We start from the raw sequence: 18469 nt of genomic DNA on the forward strand, positions 1-18469 counted from the left end.
GCCCCATTTGCACAAAAGCCACAGCTTTATGCATTATGAGAAGAATCCCTTAAACCAGGGGTGTCAAACTCAATTTCATCATGGGCCGCATCAGCATAATGATTGCCCTCAAAAGGGGCGGTTGGATCTGTAAGATTAGATGTCCAGTGCATCCCCTCCCCTTTACATTAGATGTCGAGAGCCACCCCCCTTTCCTTATGCTGCTGCTGGAAAGAAGCTGGATGCATTGCTTTAGGCCTCATTCACACGGACAGATCGTTCAGGTCTGCCTGGCAGTTTTGGCGGCGGACCTGAACGGCCGCTCCATGCATCCCTATGGAGCGTCGGATGTCCGCTGACATTTGACCCGATCCAATCCGCTAAAAACAGACGTATGGGGACACGTCCCCATCCGTCCATGGCGGATCAGATCGGGTAAGATCTGATGAAAACAGACATGCTGTCCGTTTTCATCAGATCACTCCATAGGAGACAGCGGTGCCCGACAAGCTCCTCCTCGCTCAGTGAGCAGAGAGGAGCTTGTCATCCGTCGGCTCAGTGGAGATCTGCGGACGGATTTTCCGCTGAGCTGGCGGGAGCAGGCGGACTCCGTATCGAGGGAGTCCGCCAGTGTTAATGAGGCCTAAAAGCAGAAAGTAAGGGTCTGGAGTAGGACCAGAGGAGCGCTGGAGCTCTCCTGCAGCTGCAGGAGAGGTGCGAGGGCCACATGAATTGGCCTGGAGGGCCGGATTCGGCCCACGGGTCTTGTGTTTGACACCTGTGCCTTAAACGAATGAGCGAATGCTGGCTAAATTACACAGAATTTGCATTTTTCCTTGATGTATAGCCATGCAATTTTTTTTATTAATAGACCCCTATATGACTCCTGCTATAATAATAACACCACCATTTTATTTATGTTTTCATATCTTCTTCCTCCGAAAGATATCCTGACTTTGCTGATGGTTGTCCATAAATAAGAGCCATTGTTAGACCTTTAGACAAGCTTCAGTTGAACAAACAGCTAAACATATGGACTGAAAAGGCAGCCAGTTCAGCCCATGTAGCGGGCTTATGTTGGGGTTCTGTCTTTGCAAACATTATTTTCTGCCATCAGTTTTGTTCTACTGTCTATATACATTTTCCCTCCCCTTTTTCTTCTCTAATTCTTACACATACCTGACTTTAATTGAAGAAATGTATTGCAAGATTTGATGCTTTTTGTACAGGCAGGGACCCTGCTGTGTCACATCATATAGTTAGGATGATCTTTGCAGCTTACTAAAGTTTCACAGTAAAGTGATTTTGGGTAATTTAGTAATTTTCACAGTGGTAGAATTATAGAAAATAGGTAACAGATGGAGCTTTCCTTTAAGTCATTCAAGACTCTGCAGCTGTACCATAATGGCAGGCATGCTTGCATGGGGTAAGACAAAGCATCATATGGTCCCATACTATACCCTGACCAGGGCTTTTTATATTTCATGAATGTTACAGTTTGCTGCAACAAGAACATTGCACTGACTTACTAGCTGTGTATTCAAAATGTAGATATGCAAAGTTTATTCTATGGCCGCACTGCAGTTTATTGAATATGTGCTTGCATTAAAGGAGTTGTAAATTAAATATTTTTTTCACCTTAATGCAATCTATGCATTAAGGTGAAAAAACATCTGGTGTTGCCGGCCCCCCCCCAAGCCCCCGTTTTACTTACCTGACCCGTCGAAAGTCCCGCGCGGTCCCGAGATCCTCTTCGCCGCTCAGCCTGCCCGCTGATTGGCTAGAGCGGATGGATTGAGAGCAGCACAGCCATTGGCTGGCGCTGCTGTCAATCAAATCCATTGACGCAGCGCGCCGAGGGGCGGGGCCGAGTGATACAGTGAGCGGCTATGGCCGCTCGCTGTATGACAGGAGCGCGCCCGCAATTACTGACCACCATGCGAGCTCTCGCATGACTGTGGTGAGTAATTGCGGGGAGGACCAGAGACAGCCGCCAAGGGACCCCAGAAGACGTGGATCGGGCAACTCTGTGCAAAACGAACTGCACAGTGGAGGTAAGTATAACATGTTTGTTATTTTAAAGCAAAAAAAATGTTTCCTTTACAAATGCTTTAATATTAGGCAAATATATTGAAGACATAAATTGTGTTTATGATGATGAGCCAGCCACTGGGAGGAGCAGAGTTCTGTGAATGGGCGAACTTCATCTACCCGTCAGTTGTTGTGGCTGACGGCTTGTAGTTCTCATTTAACTACCAGGATGCTGATGTGCCTTATAGTAGTTCTTTAAATCGTCCTGTCATTCTGCAACTGCCTGCCTGTATGAATTACAGGCAGACAACTACACTGACAGTCTGAAGGAGCCCTGCATAGCACCACGATCTGCCGATTGCAGGAGCAATGCTTTACAGGCTTTTGATAAGAAATAAATGATTTTTTTTTACCTGCAAAAAGATGTGCATTTCTTTATTTTTATTTTTTAAAGTGAACTTACTGTATATACTCGAGTATAAACCGAGTTTTTCAGCACATTTTTTGGTGCTGAAAATGCCCCCCTCGGCTTATACTCGTGTCACTTTTTTGCGCCTGATCTCCCGGAATTTGGAGACCCAGTACCGACCAGCCGTAGGTCTCCTGGACCATAAAATTGGCACACATGTAGCCCCAATCTTCCTCTACGAGTGTGCAAAGTTTGTGGTCTGGGAGACCTACGGCCATGGAGCACCGATTTTTCAAAGCCGGGCACCCCTTCTAAATACTCCCATGTTAAACGTAAGTCTAGTCATGGGCAAAGTAAGGCATGGGCACAGTGAGGCATGGGCACAGTGAGGCATGCACATGGACACAGTGAGGCAAAGTGAGGCACAGTGAGGCATGCAGACGGACCCCCTACTCGAGTCAATACGTTTTCCCATTTTTTTGTGGTAAAATTAGGTGCCTCGGCTTATATTCTGGTTGGCTTATACTCGAGTATATTTTTTTACTCCCCTTGACTTCTTTGGGGGGGGGGGGATGGCTTAACAAACGCACCTAAAACTTCAGTTAGGCATGCCAAGTATTTGGGCATTTATTCATTTCATTGGCCAGAATATTAATTTAATAATTTATTCTGGCCATTGGAATGAATGAACGCTCAAGCGCTAAATGCGCCTAAAGTTTAGGCCGTTCCAAGTTTTTTCTACTCAAATGCTCCTCTCTTGAACGTGCAAGATTTTTTTTCAGTCTCTAAAAACTCCTTTTTTAATACGCCTGTAAACGTATGGCCACATAGGTGCATTTAGAGACTGAAAACAAAAATGACAAATGCATGTAAAAGTGGTGTTTTCTAACATCCTGTGTGCATGAGGCCAAATTCACAGATTCCGATGACAGCAGGAGGCATAGGAATGGCCTTATCATTGACTATCTAATCAGAGACTGGACCATGTGTATTGCTTTAACTGCAATAGGGAAGAGTGAGGTCAGGGACCTGGTATTGCTGTAAGGGGTGGCTGGAATTTTAAGACAAGCAATTCATATATGTATATACATACTTTAAACAGTAAGCTATGCTACTGTGTATTACTTAGGGAATCTGACCATGATTATGTACGACTATATTTTTGGCACTACTCCCATCTGTTAAATGTTTTCCAAAAAGCTTCATACAACTGATATCCCAATTTCATGGCTAATTAAACATTTCTTAGTGCACTCTAAATGCTTTACAGTGCTTTAGGCAAAGCAGCAGCAATGCAAGCTTTGGGGTTGATTTACTAAAATTGGAGAGTGCAAAATCTGGTGCAGCTGTGCATAGAAACCAACCAGCTTCCATTTTTTTGTCAAAGCTTAAAGTGTTTGCAAACCCACAAAAAAAATTAAAATAAAAATAAAAAAGGCATAATGAGCTAGTATACATAGCATACTAGCTCATTATGAAATATTCACCTTAGATCTTAGATCGAAGCCCCTGCAGCGGTCCCAGTACACAGCTCCAGTCGGCGACATCGGAGTTGCTTCCGGGTATCGCGGGCTCTGGCGCTGTGATTGGTCAGAGCCATGATGACATCACTCCCACGCATCTGCGTGGTAACGGCACACTAGCTGAAGCAACAGTGCGCATGTGCCGAGGACTTTGGCACATGCTGATATAGGGGATATATCCTAAAGCGTGCAGGTTTAGGAAATATCCAGGGTAGCTACAGGTAAGCCTTACAGTATTATAGGCTATTTTGAGTATGTAATACGTTTTCAGAGGACCAATGTGCTTCAACTTCCCTACAGTATTGACCCCTTTATCAATGCCAGGGTTTCACTATGGCCAAGTTGAAATAAAGTCAAGTACCCAGGATGTGTGATTTACTGGCAATAACCTTTAACTGTGCAAAGTGTTTTTGAGCATTAACATTGAAAGAAAGAAAGGGTTGGGACTTTGAATGAGATGCGTGTTGATGAAAACATAAGTAAAAAAGTAAAATTGTATAGCGTAATAACCAGGCTCAAACTTACCAACCAAATTGCAAGCCGAATTCAACTGACTAACTTCGTATGTTAAAAGCAGAGGATTGGTTGCACACATTTGCAAATATATGGATAAGCCACAGGCCGCTTACAAGGCTCTCTGTATTACTGTGGTCCTAACTAAACTTTTCCTCAATGAGGCATACAAGTGCTAATGAGTAGATGGAGAGCAGGTGACTAGGGGTGTGTGTCACCTGCCAACCTCCATCTAAAATACCGTATTTATCGCGGTATAACGCGCTCCCGCGTATACCGCGCACCCCTAAAGTGACCCCCAATCCTGTGGAAAAAAAGTTATTTTTGTACTTACAGTTTTGGTGTCTTGCGCGGCGTCCATCGGCGGCCTCGTCGGGTCCGGCGTCCTTCTGCGGCTTCGGGTGTCCTTCTGCGGCTTCGGTGTCCTTCTGCGGCGGGTCCGGTGTCCTCTTTGGCGGGTCCGGTGTCCTCTTCGGCGGGTCCGGTGTCTTCTTCGGCGGGTCCGGCGTCCTTCTGCGGCGTCCTTGCGTCCTCCCCGCTCGTTTCCCGCGCCGAGTTTTGAATACTGCGCCAGCATATACCGAACGCAGTACGCTCGGGCAGGCTCGGCAACTGTCGCGCTCACGTCCTGTACGTCCAGGACGTGACCGCGGAAGAAGCCGAGACTGGCCGAATATACCCGAGTGTACTGCGCTCGGTATATGTCGGCGCAGTATTCAAAACTCGGCGCGGGAAAGCGGGTATCGGCGTATATCGCGCACCCACGATTTTGCCCTGATTTTCAGGGCAAAAAAGTGCGCGATATACGCCGATAAATACGGGTATGGCAATAAAAAGCACTGGAAAAAACGCATAAGGGTAAATGTATAAGCATCAAATTGCATCTCCATCCCTATTGGTAAACATGGAAATGTTATCTTTTTATCTTTTATCTTTTATCTTTTAAATACCCCAAATTACTTACAGACATCAATGCTATTTTTTGCTAACAGCTTTAAAGAATTGGTTATGAGAAGTAGAAATGCCCTCTGAACTCATCAGATGTGCTCTATGAGGTACTTGTAGAGCACTGTACATAAACTCTGCAGAGGGCGGAGCTGTGGGAGGGCTCCAGCAGACCCACCCACTACAGAAAACTATAGGAGTGGGCGGAGACAAGACCAATCACCCCACACAAGGAGAGAGCAGCAGGGCCCAGTCTTTATTACAGGAAGTTCCTGAAGAGAGATAAAGTCTCACACTGGATTACTGCAAAGATCTGAAAGAAATACACAAAGCACACCAAGATTCAAGGAACAATACACATGACTTTTATATTTAGACCATATTTGTTTGTCCTGGAGTTCAGGTTTCAAAAAAATGTTCTAACTAGCAGTAGGGTTAGCTTTTAACTAGCCTGCATTAGAGCATTAAAAATAACAAAAGACAACGGTTCTTTTAGTTTTGGATAGATTGGGGAAGGATTAGAGCACCTGTCAGGTTTAATTACGGTCTGTGCCCCCGTTATAAAGATTTGACCCCACTATTCATCCTGTTTTCATCGAAAGTTAAAGTGGGTTTTCACCAATATAACAATTGGGAGGAGTCTTCCAATGGGGACACCAGGTGACGTCAGAAGAATTCCCTTACTTTGGAAGGAATTCCTCTCACTTTTGGCTATGGGACAGGAAGTGAAGGGAAATCTCCACAATGGGACACAAAAAGAAAACAAGAAAAAAATGCCAATAGTTCTACTTTAATTGAAATGGATAGAAGAGCTAGTAATGCGTATTTCATAAAATGTATCAGTAGTAAGAGGATGCCACATAACATTGTATGCAAAGCAGAAATGTATGTGGCTTTTTATAACAAGTTGAAAAAAGAAAAAACAATGTAGTTCAACCAAAAGAAAAAAAAATGAATAAATAAAAAACCTCAATATACAGAACCCTACACTCACAAAAAAACAATAAGCCATGATCCAATTTGCTCCGGTGGGGGAGCAACATGACATTGTATGTTATTATCCCACACATTAAATAAATATTTCTCTGTGACACCCGTGTCATAGGTGTACCCTGTACTACATGTTTATTTTTTATGAACAGTAAAAACATAAAGACATAAAGGGCATCAGTTTAAAACTGTTTACGTTTTAATTGGACAAAATTGTCCCCAAACTATTATACTTCCTTTAACTATTTAAAGTCTTATTTTGCACTAAGGGCTCATTTAGATTTGTGAATGGGAGTGTTAAAAACACAAGGTTGAGCTGTGTTCTTAGTGCCCCATTCAAGCTACAAAGGCAGTGGGGTAAAACAGGCTGAGGCTATATATCACCTCCTATCTGCCTGTCAAATGCATCAATAGTGATCTGAACTCAGATCGATTTTTAGAGGCCTCGGAAGTTTAGACACAAGTCTAGACATAACTTAAATGTTCTATCCAGCTTCTAAATGATTGCATTTTTCTATTTAACAACTTCATTACTGGGCACTTAAACCGCCTTCGTGCCCAGACCAATTTTCAGCTTTCAGCGCTGACGCATTTTGAATGACAATTGCGCGGTCATGCAACACTGTACCCAAATAATATTTTTATAATTTTTTTCCCACAAATAGAGATTTCTTTTGGTGGTATTTGATCATCTCTGCGATTTTTTTTTTTTTTGCGCTATTAACAAAACAAGACAGAAAATTTTGAAAAAGAACACAATATTTTTTACTTTTTGTTATAATAATATCCCTATTTAAAAAAAAAAAAAAAAATGTCCCTCGGTTTAGGCCAATACGTATTCTTCTACATATTTTTGTTTAAAAAAATCGCAATAAGCGTATATTGATTGGTTTGCGCAAAAGTTATAGTGCCTACAAAATAGGGGATAGATTTATGATTTATTTTTTTATTTTTTACTAGTAATGGCGGCGATTTGCGATTTTTTTGTCAGGCCTGCGATATTGCGGCGGACGTATCGGACACTTTTGTCACAATTTTGGGACCATTCACATTTATACAGCGATCAGTGCTATAAGAATGCACTAATTACTGTATAAATGTGACTGGCAGTGAAGGGGTTAACACTAGGGGGTGAGGAAGGGGTTAAATGTGTATTCTGGGTGTGTTATAACTGTGTGGGGGGAGGGGACTGACTGGGGGAGGTGACCGATACTGTGTCCCTATGTACAAGGGACACAGATCGGTCTCCTCTCTCCCTGACAGGACGTGGAGCTCTGTGTTTACACACAGAGCTCCACGTCCCTGCTGTCACCGCCAATCGCGGGTACCTGGCGGACATCGCGGCCGCCAGGCACGCGCATCGGCTTTCCAGCGATGCGCCGGGCACAGTGTTTCCCGCTGCGCGCCCCCAGCGGCGCGCGCGGGGAATGTAAACAACAGGACGTCCAGGGACGTCCACCCGGCACTTGAGAGACGCGCTGTGGATGTCTTTCGCCTACAGCGCGGATCTCAAGTGGTTAAAAGATAGTATAAAGAAAAAGTGACAGTAAAAAACTAGCAGTGCATCATGTTTTGCGTATGTATTTATCATGGTTTGTGTAATAGGGGTGTGTGGTAGGGCTGTATCCTCTGCCTAGCCTATGCTGAAAGGTGTCCCTCTTTTCCCTCTGACTCATTCAGCTGCTTGTGTATTCTGATCTTCAGCTATTGAACTCTGTAAATAGCAATGCTTCAACATTTAGCTTAGCCTAGTAAATAATAGAAAAGTCAACTTGCTGGATGGAACTCCTAACTACGTAACGCTTATATACAATTATTATTATTATACAGGATTTATAAAGCGACAACAGTTTATGCAGCACTTTACAATATAAAAGGGAGATAGTATAGTTACAATGCAATAAAGAACAAAGGGTTTAAAGTGTTTGTAAACCCTTACAAACCACTTTTTGCTACAGGTAATGCTTACCTGTAGCTACCCCCGGAGATCTCCTAAACCTGCACGGCTTAGGAGATCTCCCCCTGTATCTGCATGTGCCAAAGTAATCGGCACATGCGCACTAAAGCAATGACACATCGTGCTATCGCTTCAGTTAGACTGTGCCGTTACCGGTGGCTCATGCTCGCCAATTACAGAGCTGGAGTCTGAGCCCCCGGAAGGAAGAGGGGCGAGAAGATTGACACAGCCTGCACAGGGGACAGCCCTGGATTCGTCTGCAGGTAAGTTTCACATAATGGGCTAATATGCGATACATACTAACCCATTATGCTTTTAATTTGGAGGGTTTGCAGTGAGCAAAAGAGGAAGTAAAATCCATCAGGGTTTTCTTCCTCTTTAACCTCCCTGGCGGTATGATTCCTTCTGGTTTTAGGTGCTGAAAGCGGTACCATTATTTTGCAAGGAAATTTGGCGTTTTATATTTTAGGCCTGCAATTCTTAGGAATAACTCACTTAAATCTGTCCAAAAAGGAGTCTAGTAGACATCCCGGGTATGATAAAGTTTGAAACACAAAATCATAAATTATAATAAAATAAATAACTATAAATAATTATAACAAATAATAATGTAATTATAATAAAAATTATTCAATAATGTAATCAAATCAAAAACACTGAAATGTGCTCAGTTGCAGAATTGTCCCTGTCATTATTTTTATTGTTTGATGATGAATTTCCCCACAAATCGCTATCGCTCAATTCTGCAAGTGATTATAATTTATTATCGCTGTTTTCTAGCTGTTCTAAAAGCACTTTTGATGTAAAGGGACACTTTTTGGTTGCTATGGACAATCTCCAGTTTCCAGGGAGAAAGAACAGTTTTTATTATATAAAACTACATGTAGGACACTGGACAGACCACTAGGGACAAGGGGGGTGTGTATTTATTTCATACAGTACTGTAATCTGTAACATTACAGTATACTGTATGTGTATTGTGTGTTTCACTTTTTGAATTTGGCACTGAACTCCCTGTGCGTCGTAACGCCGCAGGGAACAAAGCTCTGCACTCGGCACTGTGAATTGAGCGAGGAGACACAGCGGAGGAGCCCGCACACACAGCGGGGACACATCGCAGGATCCAGGGACAAGGTAAGTAACTTCCCCCTGTATCCTGCAATGCGATCCTGAGCTCGGGGGATACCGCTTTTGGTATGAAAAATTCACCCCGAGCCAGACTCTGGAATACCGCTAAGGAGGTTAAGAGGGCCCTGCTTATAAGAGCTTACAATCTAATGAATGAGGCAAGTAGTACAAAAGGTTGTCACTGTGGGGGATGAGCTGATAGAAGTGATAAAAGATTAGTTGGAGGGTGATAGACTTCCCTGAAGAGATGAGTTTTCAGGGATCACCTAAAGGCAGCCATAGTAGGAGATAGCTGGACAGATTGAGGTAGAGAGTTCCAGAGGATGGGAGAGGTTCTCTAGAAGTCCTGAAGATGAGCATGAGAGGAGGAGAAAATTAAGCTTGAGAGCAGAAGATCTTGAGAGGAGTGGAGAGGACAGTTTGGGTGATATTTGGAGACGAGATTGGTCTGACAATATTTCATATTTGAGGGAAAACCAAGAGTGCACTGGCCTCATGAAATAAGCATATCAAATTTATTACCCATATGGTAAAAATACATGCAACAGTTAACTCAGAACTCAGTTTCTACCCTCTCCATGCTCCAGTTCTGTCACCAACTTCCCCTTGCAACGCTAGAGGAAGAATAGAAAGCTGCTGTGACATTACCTGACTGGCTGGAGGACTGCAGGAAAACAGGTGTGTGTGTATGTAGGGCGTGGCTACGACGGCGTAAGCAGGAAGTGAGAAGAGTGCGTTCCACCGCCTGCAATATCGTAAACCAGGAAAAGGTCTCAGCAGCACTGTGCTTTTAGCACAAGCGCGGCCCCTGTGTTTGGAGGACAGCGGTGATTACCCTTTTCTTTTATGTTCTTTACAAGTATATGAATTGTACGTATATTGGAAGCGGTGTGTTGGTACACAGGTTTTTATATTTATTAAAGCAGGATTACACTATGTCAGTGCCTTTGTGTTTTCTATGCACCATGAATGGAGATTAACCCTTGCTGCTTCTGAGGTGATGGAGGAGGTCTAATAAGAGGAATCTGGAGTTTACTCAATATTCTGGTGAGTGTGAACCCCTGAGGGGGAGTTGTGCCTCACTTCTGTGGTGAAGATTGGGAGCTGGTGTAGGGTGCACTACTGTTCCAACCCTAGAAGCACTTACCACTTTAGAACTTTGCTCTTGATACATTATTACCACTTTGGGACTGTTTACTCACCTTTCATCATTTATTTATTTATCTATGTGGATTTGGACTTTATCCATTATTAGCGCTGTTTTATTAATTGGACTTTTTATGTTTCCATGTGTTTGATACTTTTTTCATGAATATAAATATACTGGGGCAGATCCTCGTACAATTGCATGGGTGCAGCGTATGTGAGATACGCTACGCCGATGTAACTTACTTTTTTAATCTTTGAATCCACAAAGAATTCGGGCCGTAAGTTACGGCGGCGTAGTGTATCTCTCGCGGCGTAACGGCACGTAATTCAAATCAGCGAGTAGGGGGCCTGTTTCATTTAAATGAAGCGCGTCCCCGCGCCGAACGAACTGCGCATGAGCCGTCCCTAAATTTCCCGCCGTGCATTGTGCTAAATGACGTTGCAAGGACGTCATTGTTTTGACATTTGACATCCAGCCCCATTCACGGACGACTTACGCAAACCAAATAAAATATTTTCAAATTCGACGCGGGAACGACGGCCATACTTAACATTGCGTATGCCACCAAATAGCAGCTTTAACTATACGCCGAAAAAAGCCGAACGGAAACGACGTAAAAGAATGCGACGGCCGCTCGTACATTCATGGATCGTCGGAAATAGCTAATTTGCATACTCGACGCGGAATACGACGGATTCAAAACAAAGATACGACGCGGGAAATTTGAAAGTACGCCGGCGTATCACTAGATACGCCGGCGTACTCTCTTTGTGGATCTGCCCCACTGTATATACACATACAGTATATATATATATAGATTAATTTTTATATATATAAAAAAAAAACAGAGGGGGCAGCAGATCCTGGAGTTCTGCTTTAATTCATGTTCCAGAGTGCAGAGTTCCATGGCAAATACTTATCTTTCTGCATATTCCAGCAATCTCCTCTGTGCAATCCTGTGCAACTTCCTGAAAATATCCCCACTGACTCCTTCTCATTCCTCTTCATACATATGGGTGAGCCATATTCTTCTGAACCAAAAGTGAACTTGTCATAAATAACAGGCTTATCTGATTCAAAGACCTGATCTCAAAAGTCTCAATAATGATCTCAATAATAGAAACTTGCAATTAGGCTGTCAGTGTATTCAATCAATGCTAAGTGTATTCTCAGTCCTGAGTGTAATCATTACAGTGCATACAAAAATCCTATACTTTTCCTTTAATTGTATTCAAAAAAATAAAATGAAATATTTTGCAGCTTACCAGCCCCTAGATGTGATGGCTACATCACTACTCACTTTTCACTTTCCAGGCTAATGCCACGTACACACGATCATTTTTCATGTCATGGAAAAAAACGATGTTTTTCTCAACGTGATTCTTGTCAAGCCTGCCTTGCATACAAACGATCGTGAAAAAAAATGCTTGAGCAAAGCGAGGTGACGTACAACACGTACGACGGCACTATAAAGGGGAAGTTCCATTTGAATGGCGCCACCCTTTGGGCTGATTATGCACATTTCCCTTTTCATAACTTGCTTCTGAGCATGCGCGTTTTTTCCCCCTGTCGTTAAAGCCTACACACGACTGAGAAAAACGTCGACGTGAAAAACGACGTGAAAAAATAGAGCAGGTTCTAAATTTTTAATGTAAAAATATGGTACTACAGCGCTAATTAAATATCAAATTATAGAGCATTTAACAAAATTACCAAATAATAAACGCAGCAAAAAAGTAATGTAAGTCAAACAAAAATGGTACAATGTATATATATGTTAATTCGCGCTGAATATTAACTTAGAAAATGCAAATCGTGCTAATAAGTGATTAAAAAGAAACTATCAAGTGTCAAATTAATAGGCAAAAACGATACAAGTAAAGTCCAATTGCATAAATATACACCAGTGGTTTTCAATGAAACAACACCCAGATCAGTGTGATGATTAAAGGAAGGTGTGATGTGATCTCACACAACGTGCTCCTGCTTCACAAGTAGATACGCCTCTTCCACATTAACCACAGCTCATAGCGCAGCTGAGTGTAAAACAATACAAAGAGGATAGATGGTCTCTAACAATGGCACACTCACGAATCCACCGATTAAAAGCCGCATATAGCAACAATACACCGATCCTTCATTAAGCCGCTCAGCTCATATGATGTTTCCTCTCCTCATTCGAATCCTAGATCGAATCCTAGAACCGTCCCGCTCGTAACTCCTCCCCCACGTCGTAACTCCACTCCCTCAATAGTCACTTGACTTAGTCATGGGTGACCCATGACTAAGTCAAGTGACTATTGACGTAACGCGTGGGGGAGGAGTTACGAGCGGGACGGATCTAGGATTCGATCTAGGATTCGAATGAGGAGAGGAAACATCATATGAGCTGAGCGGCTTAATGAAGGATCGGTGTATTGTTGCTATATGCGGCTTTTAATCGGTGGATTCGTGAGTGTGCCATTGTTAGAGACCATCTATCCTCTTTGTATTGTTTTACACTCAGCTGCGCTATGAGAGTATCTCTCTTTTGTTTTCCATGAGCTGTGGTTAATGTGGAAGAGGCGTATCTACTTGTGAAGCAGGAGCACGTTGTGTGAGATCACATCACACCTTCCTTTAATCATCACACTGATCTGGGTGTTGTTTCATTGAAAACCACTGGTGTATATTTATGCAATTGGACTTTACTTGTATCGTTTTTGCCTATTAATTTGACACTTGATAGTTTCTTTTTAATCACTTATTAGCACGATTTGCATTTTCTAAGTTAATATTCAGCGCGAATTAACATATATATACATTCTAAATTTTTAATGCCCATTTTTCTCGTCGAGAAAAATGCTCTGGAGCCTACACACGATCACTTTTAACCACTTCCAAACCGCCGTACGTCTTTATACGGCCTAACTTTAAAGATGTATATCTCGGTAACGGCAGCAGCTGCTGCCACAACCGAGGTATCAATCTTTAGTGTCAGCGGTTCTGTTAACGATAACGGCGGTCTCCGCAGCGGATTCGCCGCGAGATCGCCGTTATCGGCGGCGGGAGAGGGCCCCCCCCCCCTCCCGCCGCTCTCCCGCACCCTCCGCCGCTTACCGTAGCCGTTGGTAGCGGCGGAGGCGATCGGGACCATTCGGCTGCTGACTGGGGACGAGACTGAAGGAAAAATCTCCTTCGCCCGTCCCAATAGCTCTGCTGGGCGGAAGTGACGTCAAAACGTCAGTCCCGCCCAGCCTCTTAAAGAAACATTTTTTTTTTGTCATTTGAAAAAATGACAGTTTCAAATGTATTTTTATTTTTTTGCATTTTAGTCTAAATATGAGATCTGAGCTCTTTTTGACCCCAGATCTCATATTTAAGAGGACCTGTCATGCTTTTTTCTATTACAAGGGATGTTTACATTCCTTGTAATAGGAATAAAAGTGATAATTTTTTTTTTCCAGTGTAAAAAATAAGAAAATAAATAAAAATAAATAAGAAAAAAAAAAAAAAATTTAAAGCGCCCCGTCCCGACGAGCTTGTGCGCAGAAGCGAACGCAAACGCGAGTAGCGCCCGCATATGAAAACGGTGTTCAAACGACACAAGTGAGGTATCGCCGCGACCGTTAGAGCGAGAGCAATAATTATAGCCCTAGACCTTCTCTGTAACTCAAAAAATGCAACCTATAGAATTTTTTAAACGTCGCCTATCGAGATTTTTAAGGGTAAAAGTTTGACGCCATGCCACGAGCGGGCGCAATTTGTAAGCGTGACATGTTGGGTACCATTTTACTCGGCATAACATTATCTTTCACAATATATAAAAAAATTGGGCCAAATTTATTGCTGTCTTATTTTTTAATTCAAAAAAGTGATTTTTTTCCAAAAAAAGTGCGCTTGTAGGACCGCTGCGCAAATATGGTGTGACAAAAAGTATTGCAATGATCACCATTTTATTCTCTAGGGTGTTAGAAAAAAATAAATATATAATGTTTGTGGGTTTTAAGTAATTTTCTAGCAAAAAAAACTGTTTTAGTCTTGTAAGCACCAAATCTGAAAAACACCCAAAGTAGAGAAGTGGTTAATGACCAATTTAAATAATGGCATTTTTCTCGTCATGAAAAACGGTCGTGTGTACGCGCAGGGATGGACTGGCCATTGGGACTACAGGGAATTTCCCGGTGGACCGATGGCTCAGTGGGCCAGCTTCAGTGACAGCGGACTGCCGTCCCCCTCCGCTCCTCTATCTCTCCCTCCCCGCAGCGCTCACCTTGGGGGAACAAAGAAGCAGGGGAGGACCAGAGGAGCAGGGACGACGACAGAGGAACATGGGGGGAGGGGACAGACATCTGACTCAACAGCTATGGCCTGGGAGTTTCTCACTTCTGCCTAATCTTGTCCCATAAGGGGGTCACCGAACTGATTCTTTGCCCCGGGTGAAATAATGTCTAGCTTCCCCAGTGGTACTACCTATAAGGCCCCGTACACACGACCGGATCTGTCCGTTGGGATTTATCCGCGGATCAGTTCCAGCAGACAAATCCGGTCGTGTGTACGGCCTAGCGGACATTTTTCGGCGGACATTTGTCCAGCCGACCGTTTTTCAAGCGGATAAAAATTTCTTAGCATGCTAAGAAATCTATCCGCTGGAAACCTGTCCGTCGGACTTATCCGGTCGTCTGTACAGACTCACCGGATAAGTCCAAGCGATCCCCATCCCTCGCATGCGTCGAAGTGATTCGACGCATGCGTGGAAGTATTTACCTTCCAGGGTCGCCGCGTCATCGACGCGGCGACGGCGCGGCCACGTCACCGCGTATGTTTTCCGCTGGGATTTTGATCTGATGGTGTGTACAGCCCATCAGATCAAAATCCGGAGCAGAAATGTCCACTGGAAACGGTCCGGCGGACCGTTTTCATCGGATATCAGCTCGTGTGTACAGGGCCTTAGAGTACCAGGCTAGTGAAGCAAAGCATTCTCTGAATTGAGTCAGTGCTGAGCGTCTGACCATCAGTGTTCATAATGTATCAAGCCAGCTGCTCAGCATAGGATCCGGAAGCAAGTGGAGATCACTGAAGTAGCAGTGCCTATTTTAGTGATATCCAGCTTCCAGGGGCATCGGCCAGGTATGGTATGTACATAGTGACATTGGTCAAAGCTGGACTCACCATAACTGTAGGTGTCACAATCTGACAGTACAATTTCTGTACAATCAAATTTAAATCTCCCCAAAATATGTAATATGGGGACCAAACAGTTTGTATGCAATCAGACAGACTCTTTCACTACATACTTGTTGGGGGTAGTAAAAACACATTGTAATGTGTGTGGTGAGCTTAAAGGGGTTGTAAAGGTAAAAGTTTTTTCACCTTAATGCGTTTTATGCATTAAGGTGGAAATACTTCCGACTATAGCGCCCCCCCCCGCCCCGGCTCCCTGTTATACTTACCTGACCCCTCGAAAATCCCACGCTCGGCCCTGACATCCTCTTCGCCACTCAGCCTGGCAGTTGATTGGCTAGAGCAGATGGATTGAAAGCAGCACAGCCATTGGCTGGCGCTGCTGTCAATCACATCCAATGACGCGGCGCGCCGAGGGCCGTGGCCGCTATGGCCGCTCACTGTATCACGGGAGCCCGCCCGCAAGGACTCCACACAATGCAAGGGAGCGCGCATGAATGTGTGGAATTCTTGCGTGGAGGACCAGAGACAGCCGCCGAGGGACCCCAGAAGACGTGGATCGGGGCCACTTTCTGCAAAACGAGCTGCACAGTGGAGATAAGTCTAACATGTTTGTTATTTAAAAAAATATTTACAAACCCTTTAAGGCTGGGTTCACACTGGAGAACGCAGCCAGTCACAGCAGGGATCTGGTCAGGGGCGGACTGACAACTCATGGGGCCCCCGGGCAATAGAAGATTATGGGTCCCCTGGGTTTAAAGATAGCCACCACGCCAGGAGGCAGTGCAGAGGCGGGGCAGCTAAAATCTCTGTATTTTCACATCAAAAGCATGTCGGTTTCGGACATATCAGGGACAGATCTAAAAAAACATAGATTTTTACATACTGTCCCTGGTTTTACTGAGCCTGGCAACCCTGATGGGGCCCCCTAGTGGCATTGGGCCCTCGGGCAGTGCCCGAGTGACTCAATGGTCAGTCCGCCCCTGGATCTGGTGCATCTTCATTCACTGGTCCAGGTCCAATTTTAGCCCGAATTTTGGGCTGAATTCGGACCTGAAATGGACCAAAAGACGCACAGGGCTCCTGTGCAACTCACACTGGAGCCGCTCCGGAGATGTGTGAACCGGCTACATAGAGAGTCTTTCACAATCTCCTGCTATGCGAATTGGATGCGGAGAAACACACATTCAATTCTCAATAAATGAACCCAGCCTAAAGGACATTGCACAATCAAATTGTAATATGTGGTAAGCTATAGCCACTTTGTGAAAAAAGCGATTCACCCTTGATCACTTTTCAGAGAATGCTGTAGTGTGAATCTAGCCTGAAGCCATATGAAAGGAAGAAACATTGGGGTTGATTTACTAAAGGCAAATTGACTGTGCACTTTTCAAAGTGCAGTTGCACTCTGCAAGAGTAGTTACTCCTGAGCTTAGTAAATGAGCCAAAGCTCTGCTGACTTTTTTCATCCAATCATGTGCAAGCAAAAATGCTGTTTTTTTAATCTTCTTTGCATGTGATTGGCTATTCTTTGCAAAGTGAAGCTTCATCTCATTTACTAATCTCTGGAGCAATTGCACTTTCAGAGTGCAACTGCACTTTGCAAAGTGCACAGTCTAGTTGCCTTTAGTAAATCCACCCCTCTGTATCTCTTCTTGTCTGTAGCTGAAGCATCTTTATTAGTGCTGCCTAGCAGTTTGAAACCTTGGGATCAGAACGATGTATAGACAATTCCTAAATGGAGCCTGAACGTTGAATTTAAAGTGGAATTACAGCTTCATTCTAACTAGCCTTAAAACTGTCCCCTCCCTCCTCTTAACACCTATGCTAGCTAACCGGTGTAACAAAGATTTATTTATCTGGGTTTTGCGCGCTCCGGCGTATAGCGCGCACCCCTAAAGTGGACCCGCATTCCTGTCAAAAAAGATTTTAGTACTTACAGTTTTGGTGTCTTGCGCGGCGTCCATCGGTGGCCTCGTCGGGTCCGGCGTCCGTCTGTGGCTTCGGTGGTGTCCTCCTCGTCGGGTCCGGCGTCCTTCTGCGGTGTCCTCCCCGCTCGATTCCCGCTTCCCGCGCTGAGTTTGAACTACTGCGCCGGCATATACCGAGCGCAGTACACTCGTGTATAGTCGGGCAGGCTCGGCTCCTCTCGCGGTCACGTCCTGTGCGTCCTGTACGTGACTGCGGCGCGGGAAGCGGGTATCGGCGTATATCGCGCACCCACGATTTTGCCCTGAAAGTTTCAGGGCAAAAAAGTGTGCGGTATACGCCGATAAATACGGTATATATTTACCTATTTTCAGCCCATTCCGGTCTGGTCATGGGATCTCCCCTGTGTCCGCTAATGGCAGCTGAAGGGGAGAGGAGAGAATGTTCCGACAACAGCTGGTTAAAGCGGTGGTTCACCCTCAGTGACACGATTTTACCATCGAGACAGGCATTGTAGCGCGAGCTACAGTATGCCTGTCCCGATTTTTTTACCCCCGTACTCACTGTGTACTCGTACATTATAGATTTCGGCTCCCGCGGGGAATGGGCATGCCTATGGAGAGGGAGGATGATTGACGGCCGGCCCTGGCACGTCACTCTCCCCGAAGACAGCCGGAGTAGGTTTCGGCTCTTCACGGCGCCTGCGCACAGGCTATGCGCAGGCGCCGTGAAGAGCCAAGCCTATTTCGGCT

Source organism: Rana temporaria, chromosome 5 (assembly GCF_905171775.1).
Source record: "Rana temporaria chromosome 5, aRanTem1.1, whole genome shotgun sequence".
Taxonomy (NCBI): domain Eukaryota; kingdom Metazoa; phylum Chordata; class Amphibia; order Anura; family Ranidae; genus Rana; species Rana temporaria.